General features: G+C 35.2%; 1 protein-coding gene across 1 annotated transcript in view; it reads left to right on the top strand.

The window, feature by feature from the left end:
* LOC128548226 (multiple epidermal growth factor-like domains protein 10) overlaps window positions 1-23,498 on the top strand; it is a 197,494-nt gene that overhangs the window by 89,025 nt on the left and 84,971 nt on the right. The gene's annotated exons all lie outside the window — the stretch shown is intronic.

Below are 23,498 nucleotides of genomic sequence, written 5' to 3'. Positions count from 1 at the left end.
AATGATATGACAATGTCAGTTATGCTTGACATACCAGCTGCTTTCGGTACCATCGACCGCAAGACACTACTACACCGCCTCCACGACCACTTTGATATCACAGGGAACCAACTCAAATGGATAACTTCATATCTTGAGTGACCGCTACCAAACTGTGACCATAGATAGTGAATCGTCAAAGCCAGTGCAAATAAAATATAGTGGTTCACAGGAGTCCGTTCTCGAACCAAAATTTTTCATAATGTACACTAAACCAGTTGGTACAATATGCAATAAACATGGACTAAATCACCATTTTTACGCCGACGATAGGCAGATTAATTTATCTTTCTAACCAACAAATCCGGTCTCTCAGAAGGATGTTTTACTCTGTCTTGAAAACTGTCTCGTCGAAATTGTATCGTTGATGAAGAGCAATATCTTAAAAATCAACAGCGATAAAACTGAAGTTATTGTATTTACATCTAAAAGAGACGAAAAATATATTGAAATTGGAGGAGAGAACATTAAACCATCTAAATGTGTAAGGAATCTTGCTCTTTTCTAAACTCCAAATTGAGCATGGAAAGGCATATTAAATCAGTTTGTAGATCATGATACGGACAGTTATGTCAACTATGCCACATCTGGAAATACCTAAATAAAGATGCTACAAATGCTATTAACTCTCTTGTCACTTCACGCCATGATTATTGCAAAGACATCTGAGATCCAAGAACAACTCAAAACAACTAGTTGTTAAAATGCAAAACTGTGAGGTACGGTGATCGTAGTTTTTCACCAGCTACGCCGAAGTTATCGAATGCATTTCCGGCTACCATTAGAGACGCTAAAAGTTTTGATGCTTTTCAGAAGATCATTAAAAACACACGTTTTTCCTCAGAATCTATGGAAACAAACTTTGCAAGGGAAAGCAAGCTGTTGTATGACTGTGCAATAGAAGTTATTTACTGTTATTGTTCTTTAAGATATATAGTATAATTGATATGTAAAGTCAACCCTGATTCCTAGCTAATTACCTCTGGTAATTTTAATGTTGATATTTTTTTAATATATATATTTTTTGTGTTGTATTGTGTGTCCATATCATAGTTTGTGCAGCGTTTTAGATGAAAAGAGCGCTTTAAAAATCTGGTAAATTATAAAAATAATAATAATAATAATAATAATAATTGTTCAATTAATCTGTAAATATTGTAAGATGTTCAATGTGAACTAACCGTCACAATACACATGATGATTCTATTCATTGTTTGGTCTTAATTATAATATTAAACTAAGCTTCATCTTAGTAATATGTGATATATTCTAATAATATCTTGTACGTGAATGTGGCAGCTGTGTTTTTCACATTCTTGTTCTTAAGAAATTAGCTAATCTAAATAACAAAGCCAGTATGGAACCTCTTAATTGATAACATCACATTATATAAAACATATCGGAACTTTGTGAATATACATTATTCTTTGCATAATGAATTATGCGTATCCCAAAACAGGAACTTCTTTTATTACTTATTAGTTCTGCCTCATTAATACAGGTTGATTTAGGTATCTATGAACTGTCTCATAGTAACCGAAAATACTATTTGACAGATGAATATGCCGGTGTCGTTTCGTCCACTGTTTTCTTTGTAAACTATGAAATTATAAAATCTATAAGATCATTGACTTGTGAAATGAAATTCATACTATACAAATATGTACAACTTAAACACTTTTAAACAGATAATATTTCATTGTGTATCATGGTTAAATTTTTTTACTTCCTGGAGTGAAATATGCCATTCGTTAATTCATACTTAAAAATATTGACTGACTGATATCTTCATTATAGTGGAATTATTTGCTATTTTTCGATTTGGAAATATGATAAAAAATGAAGTGGATTAACAAAGCGGTATGTAAGCAAAATCAAATCTATGCATTGCGGCATAATGGGAGAACTTAACAACGTTTAAACACAGACATCTGTCTTGCAAATTTCTATCCTCCAAGTACAGATATTCGCTAATTAGATATATTTAAATGGTACTGTATTAAGTGCTTCTCAAAGCATGACAGAAGCATAAAATATTCATATTTCCTTTGATATCAAATAATATACACAGTGTGTACCTACTGTTTTTTAAATGTCATGCACATTTTCCTAAAATTTAAAGATTATACGTTTATAAAACAGGTATTATGCATGAATGTGGTGTCGCTCTATCAAGTTGCTCTGCCAATAGAATTGCTCCATTTCGTTCAAATCAGGCCACTCAGTTTCACATACAGTTGCCACATCAGTGTCTCTCACCTAACTAAGAAGCCTATACTTGTTCTTCCCAGGAAAGACGGCTTCGCTTGTATCGGTGCAAGTTAAAGAACCAGACTGTATTTTCGCAAAGAGCTAGGCTAAGTCAGCCGGACAGGCCTGTATCTAAAAAGAATTTCTCTTTATCTGTTCTTGGAACGTAATCCAGTTTGAAACTTGCCTAGGAATCAACAATATAAACATTCTGACCAAGAGTCATAAAGATAGGGTCATAAATGAGTGTAAACAAGCTTTTCCTTTAATTTGACTGGTTAACCTAGTTGTTGACCCATTATAACCCAGTTTTGAATAAGGCATAGAAATCATCAGGATAAACATTCTGACCAAGGTTCATGAAGAAAAGATCATACATCTAGCCTCGAGGATGTTAACAAGCTTTTCCTTTCATTTAACCTGGTGAACTAGTTTTTGACCCCACATGACCCAGTGTCGAAATTGGCCTAGAGATCATGAAGGTAAAAATTTTGTGCAAGTTTGTATCAAATGAAAGCATAAATGAAACCTCTATATTGCTGGAGGACCAAAAATAGAAACTTTTGCCCCGCTCAGGGACTGTTACTCTAAAACACATGATGGAATCTAGCCGGTTTTCGAAGGGAACCGAGATTTTATTGTGACTTACAACACTGGGGGCAGGCACGTGTAACGTAAAATGTTTTTCAAATAATGCACATGTATGTTCCTCAATGAAAGCGTGTTTACATTCCTTCAAGTGAACACTGTTGAACGCATGCTGGATACAATTTTGTGTATTCCTTGGACTTTTGTACTTGTGACGGAGTTCAAAAAAGAGTTTTACGATGGTAAATGTTATTTTCAGTAACACAAACGCCTCTTGTTGTTATACTTTATGTTTTAGTTCAGTCTATGTCATGAAAGTACGCGCTTTGTACTTCCTTGCATGATTTCATGTATATACTAACTTACAAAGAAAAAATATAAACGTCGTGTTTGATAAAAAAAAATTCACAGTTTATTGTGTGTACGTGTCGCACAGAGAGTGTGTATGTTTTCCAACAACGAAGTCAAATTTTATGTGTGTATTTATCAACGAAGTCGTGTTTAATTTTAGGAAATGAACAATGTTGTATGTCCACACTTTTGCCTTTCATTTGGAGTGGTAAATGACGCGTTATGTCGAAGCGTAGCGGTCCACTCAGAGGAAAAATTGTCATACATGTTCAAGACACTCACTGCGTCGAAAGTACGATATAAACGAGCAAATTCGATCAACTGGTATCCTCCGCCAAAGGGTTTGTGGTGAGGAATGGCAAAGAAACATAGCCAGCAAACAGTTAAAGATGTTGTTACTAAGAAGCAAATAATTTCATTAGTCAGGATCAATTTCACAGAAAACAAACGTTTTACGTGTATATAATAAATGTATGTTACGTTTTGATCCTGGCTAATGAAATTATTTTGAATGGAGTATGTTTACTGTAATAAGCTTAGCTTTTAGAATAATATGGAGTTATTTTAAATGTGAGCTTGAAGTGTAACTAGAACGAAATATTGTATTCGAGTAGTTTGGCACCAAGTGTCGCTGTTTAACATGTACATTTGTACTTAAAAGAACAGATGTCCTTTAAAGAGAGCACAATCAAGTAAGAAATCTTGAACGTTGGTGGTGGTGGTGGTGGCGGGGCTCGGGTGTGGGTGGGTGGTTTGTTGTTTACATTACTTTACATGCTGATAAATATTCATGGAAAGTTTTAAAAAATTAAACAGAAAGGAATGGGAAAAAATGTTTTCTTTTTGTGTGTGTGGGTGGGGGGGGGGGGGGGGGGACCGGGTGAGGGTCGAAATTACACATATTGGTAATAAATCTTGATGGAAAATAAAAACAAATGAAAACAAAAGGTTGGGGAGTTAGGTTGAAGGGATGCTGCATAATCCGGGAGGTGGGGGTGACTGGGTGGAGGGACGAGATGGGATAAGGGTACAACTTAGCATGTTGATAAATATTCATGGAACATTTGAAAATTTAAAAAAAAATGATATTTTTTGGCGGGGTGGGGGATGTTGGGAGGGGGAGGGTTGTGACCAAGGCGGTATGGGTGACCGGGTGTGGCTACACAACTTCACTTGTTTACAATAAATGTTCATATGAAAAAGGGAAGAAGTGAAATGGAATTCTACCACTCTGAAGATAGTAAAGAGATCTTGAAGAAATTGTGTATGCACTACCACATAATGGTGATCTAAATTCTATTTAAGTTTTATAGTTCTAGGTCAAATATATCACAAGTTATGGAGCAGAAATTGTCATATTTATAAGTACTCTATATAGTTAACAATAGAAACTTCTAAGGGCCATAACTATGGTATTACTTGGGCAATTTGACTGAAACTTGACGGGCCGCATTTCCCTAGTGGTGAATATGTATATGAAGTTGTTTTTTTTTTAAATATTCCAAACCACTCCCTAGATATGGCTCTGGACGGACGGACGGACGGAAGGACAATGCCAAAACTATATCCCTCCGCCTTCGGTGGGGGATAACAAAAGACATTTAAAGTACGCGCACGCAACTTTATAGAGAATCATTCCTTCCTTCCGTCATCCGCGAATAAAACGCGCTACCCGAGCATATAAAAAAATCATCTACATTAAGTGAATTCAAGTGTAAACTAAATACGAATTGTCATAGTGTACCCCCACACTTTCTTATTGGGAGCAGACTTGGACAAATCCTACAAAGCCGTCTTCGTCTAGAATGTAGCTCCATGAAATACGACTTATTCAGAAAATCAGTTGTAGATAGCCTGTCCTGCATATGTGGATAGATTGAAACAGTGAACCACTACTTACTAGCATGTCCTCTTTATAACGCAAATAGATTATTATTCTTTTCACATTTACCGTGTCCAACAACCTTCCAAAATCTCATTTAAGGTTCTGAAAACCTAAGTCAACTAGAAAACATTGCCGTGTTCTTGCAAGCCCAACCATACATCGTTGCCACACGACGTTTCATGACATGGTGCTCATTAAAGAGTTTGGATTGTCGAGTCGCGTACACATCGGGCGTTGGGCGATTGTTGATTGCAGCAAACTTCATTTTCTATCCTTTTCTGTTTATTTCTTCTTTTTTATCCTTTCCGCTTCGAAAACATCATAAGATGTTATCTCAAAAATATACACACACACATACTCAAAATTTTGACCAACGTCATTAAATCTCAATCTAGGCATTGCAACTCTTTTAAAAGTGATAATTTATGTTTTGTTAGCAATACAATAACATTCGATGTATAAATGTATAGATTTATGTCTTGATTATCAAAACATTGCATCATTTCATGAAGCGACGATAATTTGTTGGCATTTTAAACGTTGAAACACGTAAAAACCACTCTGCATTTGCATAATTTTTATTCGAAGTTTAAAACTAAGAACAATTTCCTACATCTACGCAGTTTATTTCGTGTTCATTTATCTCACCGGTTAGATGGAGGTCGGAATGTTAACACGCTTTCATTACGAACATATACGTGCTGTCTTTGAGACACTTTTTGTTACACTCGTCAGCCCCAAGTGCACAATGTACGATGTTATTATCTTCGCAATATGTGTGGTGTTACAAGAACTTGAATTAGCGTTAAAATAAGCTTTATATGGATGATGACTCAATTTTGGAATCCAATACATTGTTGGAAGTTTAATTTGCTGGTCTTCTATACGAACTTTCAAATTAAAAACTACAGTGATGTGTTCAGTGATCAAATGATGTTCAACAGAAATACTCAAAGTCAGTATTTGAAGGAGTTCAGTATTTCGACCTTTTAAATACGAATACGTTTGTCTTTAACAATAGCAAAATTACCATTGATGACATGACCTGGATCTGAATAGAAAATTAGAGTTTTTACATTCCCAGGAAGTCAGAGTATTTGTATATACATCTAGGTCCAAAACAACTTTATTGTAATTGAATATAATATTTCTTACAGCTGTAAATTAAATTTTCTTTGATTTCATTTATAAAATATAATTCGAATTTACTGCAAGTAAATTTGAAGGTACCTTATTTTAAGTATGTTTCAAATGCAGGTAAATTTCATCCAACGTAAATTCCAATAAACTTTATATCTCACATTTAAATGTATTAAAATGATCATGATGATATATGGAAAAATCTCCAACTGCGTATCGGACATGTCAGGCGTGATGGCTATTAATACCCCAGTCACACATACGGCGCGGATAGCTACGTTTAGCCACGGATAGAAACGTAGTAATTCGTATCGATCCGTACCTGAGCCGTAGCTAAAAGTAGTAATCCGTATTAATCCATATTAACACTTGATCAAAACGTATTCAAGACGTACTCCAAACTTGTAAGTTTCTCCAACTTTTGAACATGCACAAAAGTTTGAGCGCTCCGTGGCCATTTGAGCGTGACTTAGTCAAACTTGGTCGAAACTTATTCATCCTTAGTTAAACGCACTAAACGTAGTTATTCGTACTGAAACGTACCTTGCCGTAGTTTGACATGATGTAAAAGATAATGATATGAAAACGCTGGCTACACGTGGCCTATTTATATGAAACTTACCGTCCCGTTATTAAACCTTAATGCGAACGTAGTCATGCGTATTGATCCGTAGCTTAACGTAGTTATCCGAGGCTGTGCGTACTTAAGCGTAGTTCAACGTTGTTCACCGCAGATCCGTCAACGCGCTGTGCAAGTTGCCAAGCGCAGTAAAACGTAGTTCAACGTAGTATGCCGTACCTATCCGTAAATTTTCGCGTCCAGTATCTTTTTGTTCCCCATTTCTCACCATTTTTCCCGTACTAAGACGTACTGCTCCGTACTCATCCGTGTCCACTCCCCCACAGATCATTCCCATCCGCACCGTACCTCAACGCACGGACATATCCGTATGTGTGACTGTAGCTTTAGGAAATAGACACTTGAGAAGAATGGCTGAATGAATAATAAAATCAACGATTGATTGATTGATTGATTGATTGATTGATTCTATGAAAGAATGTAGAAATGAAAACATGAATAAAAGTTTATAAATCAACCGAAATGAATGAGTAATTGAGTGTACAAATAATGTAAGCATTCTTGTGGGAACTAACTAGGAAATAGGACAAATAAATAGCTGATAATCAATGTCAGGATACAAGTTATAAGACCCAGGGAAGTGCATACGCCTTTAGTATCTTAAACAATGAAATGGGTCCAATCGTTAAGCTGACTATGTCTTAGACTAGCTGACATACGATGTAGAATGTCCTTTGTTAAAACGTATAGCTCGTGAGACCATATATTTCGTAGGTAAAATGTTTCTCTGGCTACCTCGCCTAAATGATTCGTGTACCTGATTTGTAAATGATTTTAATAATGAGCTAGATACTTTCAGAGATCAGGAGAATCAATGTTTTAAACTATCAACCTTCAATTAATGTTAATCAGCTCAAATCCTATAGGCTGGAGATACTATAGTTGACTGGTCTTTTTGTTGAAGTTCCCGTCAGACAATGTCTTTGAATCTACAACATACGAGTCCTATCGCATAGTTACTCAATCTATGTCTTCTTTATTGAAGTTGCGCCCAAACACCTGGATGCTCAGTGCCTATATGCTATCACATGTAGCATTTAACTGTCATATAGATATAACTCCGATGTTTTGGCTGAACTTTGCATTTAACGCTGAACCTTGTCTATAAGCTGGAACTCTCCTACTGTCTTTACGTTAGTAGATTACCAAAACCTATGTCTCTGTCTCAGCTTTCCGATGCTCAGCCATCGTCTATAGCATTCAACTTCCCTTAAGGTAAACCTCCAATGCGCTTGCCCTATAGCTCGAAACTTTGTTGAAATTCTGCAACTCTTCTTAGTCTATGAACTTCAAAAGTCTCCAGACCCACCCGCTTAGCTAAGTAGGTAAGGCGTCAGTCTACGGGTCGCGGGGTCGTGAGTTCGATCCTCGACCTAGGCGTATGTTCTCCTTGACTATTTGATAAACGACATTGTGTCTGAAATCATTAGTCCTCCACCTCTGATTCATGTGGGGAAGTTGGCAGTTACTTGCGGAGAACAAGTTTGTACTGGCACAGAAGCCAGGAACACTGGTTAGGTAAACTGCCCGCCGTTACATGACTGAAATACTGTTGAAAAAACAGCGTTAAGCCCAGAACAAGCAAACAAATAAATCAAACGTCTCCTTTTTATTAATTGATCTGGACAGGAATATCTCACCATGTGTAATTATTGCATGACATGGTGCTAATTTATATGTACCGTTATATTATCTCCAAGAGCCTAAAAATCACTCTCAGTATTTTTATATTCATTTAGAGAGTGCACTAGCCGGTTTGACTGTTTATTTATTTCTTCAATTAGAATTACTTGGATAAAATTACTTCTGTTATATGTATCTTTTATGACACAATACAGAAACCAGATTACCTTTACTTTTGTAGCTTTACAAAATTTACGAGAACCTTCCTCGTGTGAGCGGTATGCATATATATAGGAATATCCATCCTAAACACACGTAAGAGTCTTGGATGAGATTAACCCTTGGGGTAATCTCAACTGGGAACGGGCCCTTGTGAGGCATTCTGAACTATCCGCACCCCACCCCGCCTTAACTTCATGGCATTAAATTTTACGATATAGACGTATTTACTTGTGTGAAGACTCTTTAAATTCATTTCAATCCGATATAGACGTATTGTGTAAAATTAAATTCAAAGACCTTCACATTTACTTGTGTGAAGACTCTTTAAATTCATTTCAATCATCCGATTTATTTCATTATATGAATTATTGGTTAATAAAATTTCTTTTCATACAGACATTTTGTTAAATATGGTAAATGACATTTAAATTTTACTTGCATGAAGTTCCAATGCACTCATATAAATCGTCAGATTTATTATCCTAAAATTTATCTGGGATTGTATGAAATTTTGGTAAATTAAGTATCTTTTTATACAGACAATTGTGTGATATTCGATCAGTAGCGCTCAAAATTTACTTGCATGAAGATCCACTAAATTCAAATAAATCATCAAATTTAGTTTCGTAAACTTACAATTAGATCAGAAATGTATGATTAAGAGCAACTTAAATGCAAAGGAAATTTAGGAATTTCATGAAAAAATGAAGGCAAAGTAAATTGAAAGTAAATTTTGAAATTAAGTTTACATTAAATTCACTTTCATGAATTTGTTTTCAAATTTACATGTAATTTATATTACATTTAGTTTTGTATAAAATCCCAAAATTCATGCAGTAGGACTTGCCTACATTTTTTTTCAAATGTTCTACTCATGATCATTTTATTTTCAGCTCAAATGAGTCTTTTTCAGAAAACGATAGTTTCATTAAATTTCAGACTGAGTACTTTGATATAGTAAAGAGTCCTCTCTGGCGCCGCTGGCTCGAAAGGGAAATCCTTAACTTAGACAAATAAAAATCAAAAATGAGTATCCATCAGAGAAAGCCACGTTCCTTAAACGTTAAGGACATGTAGATATGAATAATTTTTTGACTGAGTGAACATATGTTTCTTTTTTAATAGTTTAATCATATTCATTGCTTAAGAAATTAGACAACGCAATATTGTGGACATAAATATGACAGAAGAAGAGGGTTTTTTGTTGGGTTTGGCCTTAGTGTTAATAAGAACAATGTTGATTTTTTTTTCAGTTGTTGTCACTTATGGTACTCGAGTGTATTTTTCGTTGGAAATATTTCGTGTTTGGTGGTACGTATACGAATACAATCTCGTACGCAAAGGTTAAATACATTGTTTTTATTATTCATAAAGACACGTTGATCAAATAGTGTGATGCAGTAGATCTGTGTACAATATTAATGAATTACACCTACCGCTGCAAGTTAGCTCATTCTATCAGTTGCTGTTTGCATTTATCATCGTGTTAATATAGCTTAATGAACCTACATTACCACACATTCAAGATATTACGCACATTGCATGCATTTATCAAAATCGACATAAAGTATTAGCCTTGTAATAGTTGTTGTAATCTTAATTGTTAAACCATCGAACTTCCGTTAGCCAGCTGGATGGCTTCTTCACATGAACAATTGTACGCTTCAAGTCAGGTTTAAACACACATCAGAAAGGGTCAAGTGATTCAAAGTGTGCGGCCTTAACCAATCTGCCACGGGGACCCGGGGACCCACATTGACATGTCTTGCACATCATTAACATTTCAACATATCTTACAAGAGGTAACCTCCTACATCCAAAGTGTTTCTGTATTTCATACATTATTCCCTGCTTGAGGTAAAAGTGTCACATTTTATTACGTTTTTTTATCGTTTAGTGTTTATAACTCTCTACTATTTTACATACCAAACAAGGGCATGCCATTAATTTGCAGACAAAATTTAAAACTCTTTGCTAGCATGAATGTGTGTATAACATGCGCAAAAGTGTAACCTCTAACTATAACTTTTTATCCCTGTAGTGACATATTCTTTTTTATAGTCACAAGAGTAGCGGAGGGCGTCTCTCTAGACCACGCTTTTCCTTCTTTGTCGATATAAAGCCGCTATCTTGGATTGGGAGGATTTGACTGCTTCCTGATTGGCTTTCGTTGCAATAGGTTGTGCATTGTACAAACCCTCTGCGACCTCAGTTAATTTCATTTTGGTGAATAGATCTAGGAGAGTGCACATCACGGTATATGCTTATTAACAATTTAATCAAGTATTTCATATCAGGTTCATTAATGAAATTAATGACATTTCAATATTGTCATTTCTATAACTATGTTAAAGCAATTCAGCCCTATTTAAAACCAATATTTACGTATTATATAGCCTGGAGTAAAGGTAAACCTGTCAAACTTCTGCGTTCTGTTAATTAATTACATCAGTAGTTATATTTGATTACAGGCTGGTTAAAGTTTATTGTCATCTAACGAAAACATGCATTGTTAATCCAATTGAACAGGTCAATATTTTTTCACATGTCATATGTGATACATGTTTAATTAAAAAACTCTTATCGAAGTGGCTGGAGCAGAAACTAGGTTTCGTTAAACCAACTTAAAACAAGAATCCGAGTGTCACGGCTAGCTTGTACTAGGAAAATCAATATCTCCGTGAAGATAATAAAATAAAGCAACACAAACGACGACCATGCCACCTTTGAACCCGTTGGAATGAGTCCGTGATGTACGTGTTTTAGGTTTGAGAGAGGTAAATTGGCGACTAACTGGCTCATATGGGGAGCTCTAGTTTATTGCGTTGTTTCAATTCTACACATTTTTCAATTATAACGATGATCAGGTCAGTACACTAACTAACTTCAAAATTAATGGCATCTCGCTTAATTTAAATATATCTAAATTTTATAAGGAGAGTCGTCTCTGTACAGTAAATGGCGTCTTGTTATCGTAGTTCCTTACCTGAGATTCTAATGACTTCTCAGACATCTTCTCTACATATATATAAAACGGCGGACAAACATACTAACGTGACCTCCTTTTGTTGATATGAGTCAAATCCCGTCATTTCGCTCCTCCCAATCCAAGACGGCGGCTATATATAGACAAAAAAGGAAAGAGAGACATCCTCCACTACTCACAAGGACTATAGTCATGTTTGTTTTATCTGAAAATACCTCTTTTCGAAATATTTGTAGGTTTATATGCTTCCACATTTTATTAAAAAGAGATACAAGCGACTATAGCAAATAAAATATCATAAAGATTTAAACGTCACATTAAACAAAATAACAAGATGAAAAACACTTTTGTTGATTCATAATGTGATTTCTTTCAGTAAGAAACCAAACGTGTTTAACTAACACGTGCAGTTGTTGTGTTTACAGTTATTGTAGACCAGGGCTTTATTTTGAAAACGAATGCGTGAAAGGATGTATAGATGGCCACAGAGGCGCTCGATGCTCCCAAATGTGCACATATAATTGCAAGTATTGCAATAGTAATGTTGATATTTGTGAGTCGTGTTATGATGGATTCTACCTAGGACCCAGAAAGGATAGTACATCAAAGTGCCCTCCTAACTGTAAGACATGTTCTTCGAATTTGCATTGTGATACTTGTAAAGAGGGATTTTACGACAATGACGGGTCTTCTACCTGTGCATATTCCATTTGTCCTACAAATTGTGAATGCGACAAAACCGACTGCGTTGCTTGCAAGAATGGGTTTTATGACATAGAAAACTCCTGTAACAAAACATGTCCGCATAACTGTTTGGCTTGCTCATCTTTTGAACAGTGTAGCAAATGTAAAAATGGATTTTACAATGGTTATGGACTTCATAGTGACATCGACCGTCTGTTAAATGACTGTACATATAAATGCAGAGTTGCATGCATGAGTTGTTCTTCATACAATAATTGCGTGAAATGTCCAGCTGGAAAGTATGGACTACTGTGTCATGAAAATTGTTCAGTTGGCTGCAAAAATAATATCTGTTTGACAGAAACAGGCAAATGCAATTGCACTTCTAACTTCTCTGGTGAAAAGTGTACAGAATGTGTAACAGGAAAATATGGGAACTTGTGTGAACAAAATTGCCCCCAAAACTGTGAAAATAGAATCTGCCACATGTCATCAGGTAACTGCACTGAAGGGTGTAAAACTGACATTATGTCAGGTGCAAAATGCGATAGATGTGTTGTTGGAAGGTATGGAACACTTTGTCAGAATATCTGTCCGGAAAACTGTAAAAACAGAAAATGCGATAAATACACTGGAAACTGTTCTGATGGATGTGAAAATAATTTTAATGGCACAACTTGTACCGAATGTATCAACGGCAGATATGGAGACAAATGTCAATACGTCTGTCCAAATACATGTGCAGATAACATGTGTGAAAAACAGTCAGGCAATTGTTACAAATGTACTGGAAACTTTGACGGAAATAAGTGTGATACTTGTAAACCTGGGTTATATGGCTTAAAGTGTGATCAAAATTGTTCCTTTTATTGTTTACATAATACTTGCGATAAAATCACAGGAGTATGTACCAATGGATGTAAAAGTTTCTATTATGGGGACAAATGTTGCGTAAAAAACAGCAACTGTATGCAATGCCTATCAATCACTGAATGTCAAAAATGCAAATCAGGTTATTTTAACTCTTCTTGCGATGAAAAATGTCCAATAAATTGCTTAGATTCCTGCGACATCTCAACGGGCGTTTGCAGAGACTGCATAATAAACCATTTTGGTAACAACTGCAACTTCACCTGTTCCAAAAATTGCAAAGCTACACACAGCAGCGAAATAAGGCAGTGTTCATCATTCGACGGAACTTGTGTGTTTGGTTGTGAAGATGGTTACTTCGGAATTTTATGCAATGAGACATGTAGCCAACTTTGTATTGATGGCGTGTGCATGAGAGAAAGTGGAATATGTGTTGAAGGATGTACAGGCTCATACAACGATCCCGTGTGTGGCCTCAGATCAGGTAAAATATTACTGTACAATCACAATTTATAATATTGTTACAACTGAATTAAGTTGCAAAATAGTGTCCGGCATTAGAAAACATCATTAGCTAAAAACATCTTTACATGTAAAATCCTATTGAGGTAATATGAAGCGTATGTAGAAACTTTGAAAATAGATACGTTTTATATTACTACATCTGATAAAATATCGAACGTCTTGAAGGCAAATATGGGAACCAGACGGGACAAGTTTTCGTACACTTGTAATGACCGCTTTATTTAAGAGTGATTCACACAATCAATTTATCCGAAGCAATTGCACGATTGTTCTTTATTTATATAACAAATCACAGTTTCACAAGACTGTGTTAGCGTTAAGTTTTATGATGAAACTTTACAACTTTCGGTCTCAACGGGGCATTCAAAAGCTGTAACTTGCCTAGATATCAAGTGGGGAAGAATTAATAAAACTGCATATTCCATTAATGGTGAAGATATGAGATACTTTTTCACTACGTTGTATTTAGCACATAAATTGCAGGACTGTCAAGATTTGGTTTGAATTCCTTCTAAATCTATTCAATGCAGAGTTCGTGTAAGAAGAAATTTGAGTTATGCAAAGTTAGCTTCTCATGCTTATGTAGCTTTCTGGCGAAAACATGGTTAACTTTGATATGTATTGTTGTAATGATGAATGATAAAGTAATGTGTAAAGATATTTTAGTATCAACATAACAACAAATCAATGTACGGCTATTGATTAACTACAAGAGAAATTTTATGACCCCATCCGAGGCCCTAAAAGACCTATACTTAGTTCGTCATTACGTGCAGCTGATTATATTTTCGGATGCAGTAAGAGTTAAAGCTCATTCAATTCTGGTTTCATGTATGAATTAAATACTGAAGAAAAGATAGGAAAATTTGTCCGACTACTGGTTCCCGGATATTGCATCTGAATTTCCAGGGACGGGCAATTTGAGTAAAACGCATTCATATCAAGCTGCACATACAATTCTAGAAAGCTTTTGTTTTCTATAAATAGCTTTCCAAGTATGGCGACCACAAATAAAACATATACTGTTCTGGTTTTCATTTATACCTGTTTATTATATTACATTTGTAACTAGAACACAGATGAACCAATATTAGCTGTATGAAGATTGTTTCATGGTGGCGTCTAATCAGTTTGTAATAATGTCGTACTACGTTACCAAAATAACAAAAATAGAAAGGCTTTAATGTAACATACCGATTGAATAATGAATTATATGATAAAAAATATATGTGTTTCCTTTTTTGCCGCTATATTGGCCTCCAACTTGTTTCTAGGTAAATGCTCTGTTGTGACACTTGTCCATCAACCGGATTCATTATCTACAACGCTACACTTTTTAGCTCACCCTGTCACATAGTGACAGGGTGAGCTTTAGTGATCACCCTTCGTCCGTCGTCCGTCCGTCCGTCCGTCTACAATTTCCTTGTGACTACGATAGAGACCACATTCTGTATTTGATTTTAATCAAACTTGCACTCAACTTGTATTGCATTGTATCTCGGTTCCTTTCGGAAACTGGCCAGATCCCATCATGGGTTCCAGATTTATGCCCCTTAAAGGGCCAAAATTTGCTATTTTGGGATTGTGAACACACACGATAGAGACAACATTTTGCAATCAAATTCAATCAAACTTGCACACAACTTGTATTAGCATAATATCTTGGTTCCTTTCGAAAACTGGCCAGATCCCATCATGGGTTCCAGAGTTATGTCCCCTTAAAGGGGCATAATTTGACATTTTTTTGGCTTGTAAACATGATAGAGACCACATTTTGCAATCAGCTTTAATAAAAATTGCACACATACTTGCAAAATACCTTCAACAACAATAAATCTGGGATTCCATGATGAATCTGTCGGGGATCCAATCATAGGTTCTGGAGTTATTTTATATCTGATTACCTACCTTGATTTTAATCAAAATGGATTTATATCAGTAAGTACTTATAGGACTCATTTGAAATTTCATTATTGTCATTAGTTGGACTCAGACAATCAGGGTAGATAACTATGAACTGATTTTATGTCCAATTATCTCCCTTAATTTCAAATTAAAATGGGTATATCTCCGTAACTAGTGAAGATACTGATCTGAAATTTCATGTATAACATCAAATGGACTTGGACAATCAGTAAAGATACATATTGACCGAAATTATGACAAATTACCTCCCTTTATTTTTTATGTAAATGAATATACCTAGCAGCTTCTAATGAGATTGGTTTGAAATGTTATTTATGTCTTCCATGGTAAGAAATTTCTACTTTTACTTACATTTCTAATATATTGTTGTAAAGGCTTGTATTCTGTATCTTCTACATGCATATACCAATGCATGATTACCTCCACTGATTTTAATAAAAATGGATTCATCTCAGTAAGTATTTGTAGGACTCATATAAAATTTCATTATTGTCATTAGTTGGACTGAGACAATCAGGGTAGATAACTATGGACTGATTTTATGTCAAATTATCTCCCTTTGTTTCAAATTAAAATGAGTGTATCTCAGTAACCAATGAAGATACTGATTTGAAATGTCATTTATACAATCAGATTGACTCGGACAATCAGGGTAGATAACTTTTGACTGAATTTATGACAAATTACCTCCCTTTATTTTATGTAAATGAAGTTATCTCAGCAGCATCTAATGAGATTGGTTTTATATGTTATTTAAGCTTCCAGGGTAAGTAATAGTCATGCTAGTACAAAAATGCAGCATTTGAGCCTAGGACCCTGGACCTTGGATTCTCAAAAGGGGATACGATGCGGAAATCGTGAAGCACAGTGCATGTTTAGTGATTGGCCCCTCTACAGTTAATTGCTACGCTTTCCTATTTTATGGTGCGATGACTAATAAAGTGTAAGACTCCATGATGCTTTTCTCTTAAATCCTACATACAACGGACGGAGGGATTTGATTTTAGTCTTGCAGTTTTCTTAGTCGTGCCCTTAAAAGTTAGGCTTTTGTTTGACTTCAGACAAGTTGTTGAGTACATTGGTGTAAATATACCTTAAATTTACCTGAATTTTATGTTTTGCTTTATTTATCTATTATTTTTGCACTAATGTTAGAGCCTTTCTCAGCGGGGACTTTATTTACATTGTGTTGCTTAAGTTGTTGAAAATAGGGTAAGTGCGAGGTTGGCATGCCCTAAACGCGTTTAAACCCCCAGTTTTCTTTATATAGGTTACTGACCGTTCCAAGGCGGTGCCCCTATTTTCAACTGGTTGTTTTGTCTGTCTTGTATTGTCTGTTGCGTATGTTTTCTTGTTTGTTGTAAGCGCTTTTCCTACGCCTCACTCCCATTATTGCCCGCTCCTTTCCCTTGGATTTACGTTACTTTTTGCATCCCCTTCCCCTTTACTTTTAGTAAGTTTTCGTGCTCCCCTTTGTTTTGGCAGCCGAATCCTAAGACGTTACTTAATTGTTTTTTTCCTACTTGTGTGGGTGCGTTTGTATGCTTGTGAGTCTATAACGGTACCCTACTGTTTAGAGACTTACCCTAAGCCTTCTTTACACAAGGGAAACAATCCGTTTATATAGTGAAATTGTTGAGTGATCACCGTTTCTTAATCCTAATCCTGCCCATGTTATATCAGTGCAAAGGAAGAGTAACCTATCTATGATAAATGCCATGTATGATTACACAGTTATGCATCTAACAGTTTTGAAATTGATTTCTTAGATTTTCTCATATTTCTAGATATTTTTCCCATACTTTGACGCATATGTATGGGAATATTGTTCTCTTTCCAGCAGTAGCCTTTTCAAAATATTTCACCTTGTGAAATTCTGTGGGTTTTTACTTTTTAAAAAAATCGTCTGTTTGTTGACAAATTTCACCACAAAAAATGTCCTACTTTCCCCAGAGCAATCAATTATTTGATCTTTACATAGTTTTATATTCAGGTTGCTAATCCATGTGGCAAGTATGCATGCTTTTTTCATGATTAGAGGTAAAAAGTGCATAGTTTGCATGAGGTACTAAATCAATAGTCACCTAAGCCTATCATAAAGTCTTTGCGGAGTTGTCTCCATTTTTTCCAAATATTTCATCCGGGATCATTTTCTTCAGCTCAAATAACTCTTTTTCAGGAATTGATATTTTAATAATTTTTTCAGTCCTTGTATTTTGACGCAGTTAACTTCACATACATCTAATATAGATCGCTCCTACTTGAAGTTTGTATTTTCAGTTACAATGCCTATACTGTTTTCATATGTGTTGCTTGTTTGTTTTTCTATGTTATTCAGTTGATCGTAGTCATATGGGAAAATTAGACCCATCGTGAAAATCACCACAAAACCCGATAATAAGTTTGTCCAGGTAAATCGGCTGTCGAGACAGTTCGTTAGTTTTCGGCATACTCCGTATTTTAGGCCGATGTCTAACAAGTAATCCATGTACCGTTACATTAATACTTTTGATCATATGGATTTAAGGAATAATGTCAAGTCTAATTTACAGTGACTGAAAAAATAAATTAGAAAATAAATTGGAACTAATCGGAACCTATATGGTATTTGGCGGATTAATCAGAATACCTTTATAACGGCATTCTCAACAAACACATTATTATAAAACCAAACAATCCCGTTGCAAAAATAATTTCTACTATATTACAATCAGAGGGACGCCCGCTTTTATAATACTTTGTTTGATGATCATGATTATGAAATAAAGCTTTTAAATAGTTTTTTTTTGTGTAATCAAATAACTGCACATTTATTATTATGTCGTGAGCGGTGTCCAACTAGCTTAGAATCTTATGCCAGCTCGACGATCGAAACTCAACTTCATAACTTGTCGAATTTTTATCCCAAGCTACCCCTGAAGATCGAGAAATGTAAAATTTCAAAATAGCTTTTAATTTGTGGCCAGCTCAATGATCGAAATTCATAATATTCCAAAAGCCAAATTTCGATCTTGTATTGAATGAACAGCCTAAAGATTGATAATAATTTTTTAAAAAGTCAAATATCGAGCAAACAATTAGTGTCGAGCCAGCTCGAAAATCGTACTTCAAATTTTGAAAAGATTGACTAGAAATTCATGCTAGCTCAAAATATTTAGTGTCATTTATACTAATTTGTTTTAGCTCGATTGTGATGAAGGCTTCAAGCTTCCTTGAAATACCAGCACTGGTGTCATATGAGAAGTCATGGCCGTGACCCCAGTAGGGCTCGATCCCACGACCCCTGGGTTGAGCGGCCGACACATTATCCACTAGACCACCGCTCCCCGCAAAATATTTGAATTTCAATCTTCCTGCTGGCTTTAATTTCAATTCTGCCTCAAAATTCGATGATTTCTTTTGATTTTAATTTCGATTTCCGAGTTTGTGCGAAATTCAATGTAAGCAAAATTCAACGTCATCCTTTCGAAAATTTGAATTTCAATCTTCTACTTCTAACTTGCCCAAAACATTCCGCCTCAGATTTCAACGTTTTGAAACTCAGTTTTAAGTCTTTTTTCTGCTTACACGCTTGAAATTTAATTCAAGCTCGAAATCAGTTCCTTAAGGTTTCCATTTTCGACAGACTCGATGTCCAATGCTGGCTCGAATGAAACACTGAACATTCAGTTTCGAGCTTCGAGCAAGGTTCAAATTCGATGCAAACTCGAAATTCTTCATTTTGAAATTTTGAATTTCGATCCTCAAGCTGTTTAAAGTTCACTATTGGCTTAAATAAAATCATATTATGGAGCGTCCACTAATTTATAAATCCATACATGTGTGCAGTTTAGCGGGTGAGAAGAAATCAGTCCTTACCGTTAAGGAGCTTAAATTCCGTAAGAATTTACGAAAATGTACGAGAATGTTTGAGTCTTTCCGATAACGAAAAAAAAACTATACTCATCTGCAAAATGCTTAAAAAAGACAATTTTCTTCTTTACCTAGAAAACTGAAGTTAATATGAAACAATAGCTAAATGAATATAGTTTACTAAGTAGTTTGCAATGGTCTTCAAGGGCAAATAAGAATCTATTTATTCTTTGTTAAACAGAACAAATTTCAGCAAATTATCCATATTTTTACTATGTATCTAATTGTAGATAGACAGACATAAAATATACGCAAAAAATACCATTTTCTTTTAAATTCATTTTAAAAATAAAATATTCATAAGAAAGACAATGCATTGAATATTATCACATCGTTCGCAAAGCTAAAATACCTATAATACTTTTTCTATAAATTTAAATAAAGTAAAGGGCTCCTTCTTTGCGCTATATAAAATATTTCACTCGTGCGAAAAATCGATGGGTCTAATGTTCCCATATGTGTATGTATATCTCTGGTACATGAGTGCCTGTGCTGTTGTGGTTTACGTTGTAGTGCGACTGTTTCTAAAGAACACGGCATTCCCTTGTATATTCGTCCTTGTTCAACTTTCCCCTTTGGGCTCCTTCCTCCCCACCCCCCCCCACCCACCCCGACCCCATTTCGCCCTTTACTATTTCCTTCCCCTCCGTCAATATGTAACATGAATTAATATGTACTTGTTGGATGTTTGAAGCAACCCGTCTGAAATATTTTTCCATTACAGCTTCTTTTTGTTGTTGGCAAATGCGTGGCTCTGGGGCTGTGTTTTTGGTGCTCTGTGCTTCCGAGAAATCTACCCTTACCTATTATCTTTGGTATGGAGATTGGCTATGACTAGTACATGACCCATAGGTCTAAAGGGACTGTTACAAGAAAATATTTATCCTGATGATTTTTAAAGTGTATGCCTATGTGATCGATCGTCAAAACTTGATCCTATCATTAAGAGCAGTGGTATTCAGATGAGCGATATAGGGCCATCATGGCCCTCTTGTTTATGTAACCAATGCAATATGTTACCTGCCTTTTACCAGAACAACGTATAATTTTGAAAATGTACAAAATATTCAACGGATATTCACATGATGTATTATTTTAACCTTCTCTGCAGTTAATTGTTAATTTGCATAGACCTTTGGTCCTATAAATATTAATATTAGGTATGTAGTTCAATCCGTCTCAGTTGTCTCAGTCCCAAATGGTATGTTACATTAAAGCTATTTTTTGTTATTTTGGTAACGTAGTACCACATTATTACAAACTGAATAGACGCCAACATGTAAGTTCTGAATATAAATCAGGGAAACCACATGACGCATCAGCCGATAACTCAACAGTAGCTGTAATTGCAGTTCTTGCAACACTCTTGGTTGTAGTTTCTACAGCGTCTAGCATCTTCATGTTGAAGAAACTCGTAAAGAAAATACGTTCTACTGACAGGTAATCGTGCATACTTTACATCTGTATTATTCTTAGGCTATTTAACAAGTTAATAATAAATTTCGTGCCGAGATATAACCGTTTATCTGTTACATAGAAACATAAGACAGATGTCTACGCGTTTATTATATTATTATTATTATGTATGTTAAACACATTTATTTATTAAAAAACAACTTGCATGCGTAATAGATAAAACACTTATTGTAGTTGATAAGTAATATTTAGTTTTTTTAACCAGATGTCACTTGCCTTCCACATGCAACTGACAATATCCTCACAGGGTTCGGCTTGTGAGGTAAAATGCCATTGAATCTGTCAAGTTAGGGTTTTGTTTCGCCTTGCTTACTACGGCATTGCTGGAATTGAACTTTTCGACCTATCCAAAACATCTTTGTCTTCTTTTTACTGTAAGTGCGAGGTTACTAGCCATGAACGAATTATGTGATTCAACTTATTGCAAAGACGTCTGTTTATCAAAACCTCATCGTGATTGTTATATGTCCTTTTGTACAAACACATTTATAATGTTCATCGTACAAGAACGTAATGAGTTTAAATGTTTTAGGCACTTTTTTTAATTGTACTCCAAAATGTCACTTGTATCCATTTACAGGCAACCAGAGCAGTCTATGGTCCAAATTAACTTTGACAATTTAATGGTAGAAGAACAAACTACACACAATGAATGTAAGTGTAACTATATACCTGTTATGGTTGTTGTGATTTGAAAATGATCGAGACTTACAAAATAACGTCATGGTAGTTATAATATATGTTAAGAATAATTCGGTATGGTTCCGCCTCAGATTTCAACGTTTTGAAACTCAGTTTTAAGTCTTTTTTCTGCTTACACGCTTGAAATTTAATTCAAGCTCGAAATCCGTTCCTTAAGGTTTCCATTTTCGACAGACTCGATGTCCAATGCTGGCTCGAATGAAACACTGAACATTTCAGTTTCGAGCTTCGAGCAAGGTTCAAATTCAATGCAAACTCGAAATTCTTCATTTTGAAATTTTGAATTTCGATCCTCAAGCTGTTTAAAGTTCACTATTGGCTTAAATAAAATCATATTATGGAGCGTCCACTAATTTATAAATCCATACATGTGTGCAGTTTAGCGGGTGAGAAGAAATCAGTCCTTACCGTTAAGGAGCTTAAATTCCGTAAGAATTTACGAAAATGTACGAGAATGTTTGAGTCTTTCCGATAACGAAAAAAAAACTATACTCATCTGCAAAATGCTTAAAAAAGACAATTTTCTTCTTTACCTAGAAAACTGAAGTTAATATGAAACAATAGCTAAATGAATATAGTTTACTAAGTCGTTTGCAATGGTCTTCAAGGGCAAATAAGAATCTATTTATTCTTTGTTAAACAGAACAAATTTCAGCAAATTATCCATATTTTTACTATGTATCTAATTGTAGATAGACAGACATAAAATATACGCAAAAAATACCATTTTCTTTTAAATTCATTTTAAAAATAAAATATTCATAAGAAAGACAATGCATTGAATATTATCACATCGTTCGCAAAGCTAAAATACCTATAATACTTTTTCTATAAATTTAAATAAAGTAAAGGGCTCCTTCTTTGCGCTATATAAAATATTTCACTCGTGCGAAAAATCGATGGGTCTAATGTTCCCATATGTGTATGTATATCTCTGGTACATGAGTGCCTGTGCTGTTGTGGTTTACGTTGTAGTGCGACTGTTTCTAAAGAACACGGCATTCCCTTGTATATTCGTCCTTGTTCAACTTTCCCCTTTGGGCTCCTTCCTCCCCCCCCCCCCCCCCCCCCCCCCGACCCCATTTCGCCCTTTACTATTTCCTTCCCCTCCGTCAATATGTAACATGAATTAATATGTACTTGTTGGATGTTTGAAGCAACCCGTCTGAAATATTTTTCCATTACAGCTTCTTTTTGTTGTTGGCAAATGCGTGGCTCTGGGGCTGTGTTTTTGGTGCTCTGTGCTTCCGAGAAATCTACCCTTACCTATTATCTTTGGTATGGAGATTGGCTATGACTAGTACATGACCCATAGGTCTAAAGGGACTGTTACAAGAAAATATTTATCCTGATGATTTTTAAAGTGTATGCCTATGTGATCTATCGTCAAAACTTGATCCTATCATTAAGAGCAGTGGTATTCAGATGAGCGATATAGGGCCATCATGGCCCTCTTGTTTATGTAACCAATGCAATATGTTACCTGCCTTTTACCAGAACAACGTATAATTTTGAAAATGTACAAAATATTCAACGGATATTCACATGATGTATTATTTTACCTTCTCTGCAGTTAATTGTTAATTTGCATAGACCTTTGGTCCTATAAATATTAATATTAGGTATGTAGTTCAATCCGTCTCAGTTGTCTCAGTCCCAAATGGTATGTTACATTAAAG

This window comes from Mercenaria mercenaria, chromosome 14 (assembly GCF_021730395.1).
Source record: "Mercenaria mercenaria strain notata chromosome 14, MADL_Memer_1, whole genome shotgun sequence".
NCBI lineage: Eukaryota > Metazoa > Mollusca > Bivalvia > Venerida > Veneridae > Mercenaria > Mercenaria mercenaria.
The sequence above is the reverse complement of the archived record's forward strand: the minus strand, read 5'-3'. Positions and strand labels throughout refer to the sequence as shown.